Raw genomic sequence first — 2,868 nt, forward strand, 5'->3', positions numbered from 1 at the left:
AAGAAACACACTAACTTAATCTTTTTTTAAATAACAAACAAACTCAATCTTTTATTTTCTAATTATCTATTCTCTAATTATGAAACGTAATGTGTACCAAAAATACAATCTTACGCCTTCTAAATTTCTTGAGTCGTCATCAAAATTATACACTTTTGTGTCTTTGCTTCAACCTCCCCCTATATTTTCTCTATTAAAAACAAATTAAAACAAACTCACTTGATAAATATACTCTAACTTCCTTCAAAAAAAAAAATACTCTAACTTAATCATTTTTAAAAAACAAACAAATTTAATCTTAGTCCTAATCAAAATAAATTTTTCTATAATTCAATTTTTGAATATCTAAAGTGTTAAAAACAATTTCCAATCTATTATCTTTATCTAATTATTAAAGTTAATCCTTCTCTAATTATTAAAGTTGATGAAATTTTGTAATAAAAAATCCAATTTTTTTTATAGTTGTATCCAAACAAATTAAATTATTTAAAACATATGATTTTAAATCTAAATGTAGTCAATTATATCCAATTGAATGATCACTAAACTTTCTCATTATACACAGGCCATTCTTATACAAAATCTCTCTCATTTATTAATTATACACAAGATTAGTATTTATTATGAGAAATATAAACTACTTTTCATAAAACTACACAACTTCAAGATTATTTCTTTTGTATAAATGATATTCATGCGCTTTTTGGTTCATGTTAATGTCATATTATAAAATTACTATTTTTAATTGTTATTCATTATTAATTATATCCTTACAAAGAATGACTATATAAAAAAAACAAGACAAACATTACTCTCACGGCAACTAATATTGTTGTGCAAATCATATACGGGACAACAATCAGTCACATATTAATTAGTTAAATTAATTTTTTTTTATGTATTGTATATAGGCATGACAAAAAAACTCATACCCGTGTGAACCAAACTCAATTTAACGGGACTTTTTCCGCTTTGACTCAATTTGAGTTTTCCCCGATTTTAAAACACTGGTACGAGATGAGTAACAGGGATATATGTATACCCTCCCCGAACCCATACCCAAACTCGTCCCGAATGTTGAAAATAATTTTATTGCCCCCTTCTAAATCAAAAGAAATACAAACCATAAATCATTTCAGCCACACAATCAGAGTCTCAATCTGAAAGATGACACTTACTTATCAGAGTTCTCCCTATTACCCATCACCATAGTCATGATCTATCATCGCCATTTCTTTGCAGGATAATGCATTGCAACATTGTGTATGAGGCAGAAAAATACTTCTATTTTATTAAAAACAAAAATCAATTGCAAGGATGAGACAGGGATATCCGAACCTGTCGGAGACAGAGATGAAATTCGATTTCATATATGTGTTGGGTTTGGGTAGGGTAGCAGGTAAGTATATAGTAATAGCTTATGCGGACGGGGAAGGTAAAATTTGTTCCCACCCGCCCCATTGCCATGCCTAATTATATATTCTAAATAATAGTGGGAGTAATTATAATACAGTAATTATAATTTGATATAAGAATCTTGCACGATATACATATTTATTGTTTATAAATTAATTTAAAAATTACAAAAAAGGCTAAAAAAATTACTAATATTTTTCAATGATATATAAAAATCACGGGGCTTATTAACGTCCCCGTTATCATTTATTGTGATGTTATTATTTATAATATTTTCACATATGTTTAGTCTACCACTTTATAATATTTAATAACAATTATTTCAATGTGTTTATTATTATCTTCATCTTTATCATTAATTTTTTTTCTTATTTCTCAATGTAAATAATATTGTAAATGCGTTTTGACGCATAAATCGCGATTTAAAGATCAACCCGTGCGGAGCACGGGCCCCGTGCTTAGCACGGGTCTGTTGCTAGTTGATCTTTAAATTAAATAAGAAATGAAGTGATTTATGCATGTTAAATTACAAAATCGATCAATTTTTCAAAAAAATAAGAAAACTATAGAGTTTGTTAAATTACAAAATCGACCGATTTTTCAAAAAAAATAAAATAGACATGCTTATAGAATTTTATTCATATCAAAATATATTCTTTTTGAACAAGACAAAATGAAATATTATATTAAAACGAGAGTGAATCACCGCGCACAAGGCGTGCAATGAATGAAACATCCAATAAAAGTTACAAAGTCGTTGGTGCCTAATCAAGAGAGCACCACCAAAAGAAAGTAATAACCATGAAATAATTACACAAAAACACTCATACATGCAAGAGGTTGTCGCCATCAATCATGATAGTCAGAAGCAAAAGTAAACAAATTTGCCTTCAACCACAAAAACGAATTTAACTTTACTTTAACGAGGATGGTATAAGGATCGGACGCCATATTGTTGAAAACCCGGCTGTTCCTTTCCTTCCAAATGACCCAGACACATGCAAGCCAAATAATCTTGAAGAATGAATGAGATGCTCACGGCATCGCCGCCATATGACTAAACTGAAAAGAGCGGTCACGAAACACACATGGGGATACCGAAGTAAGCTGAAGCCACTGCCAAACAAGGGGCCAAACACGGCCCAAAGTCGCACAACTTAAAAAGAGATGGTTTGCCGTCTCCTGAGAGTCACATCCACCCGCACACAAATTATTTTCTACTGTAAGAACTCGACGTCGCACTAGGTTGTCTTTGGTAGAAAATCTATTACGAAGAAGGCGCCACGCAAACAAGAAGACCTTTAAAGGTGCTTGTTTCTGCCATACATTATCAATGAAGTTTCTATCAAAATGCAATATAATAAGGTATATCAACCAAGATTTAAAAATTAGTTAAAGATGCAGTTGTCTCTTTAAGTATATGAGCAGCCTCATATGCTTGTCTTCGAACAA

This window comes from Medicago sativa, chromosome 7 (assembly GCF_051527215.1).
Source record: "Medicago sativa cultivar Bolivia chromosome 7, Bolivia_mono, whole genome shotgun sequence".
NCBI lineage: Eukaryota > Viridiplantae > Streptophyta > Magnoliopsida > Fabales > Fabaceae > Medicago > Medicago sativa.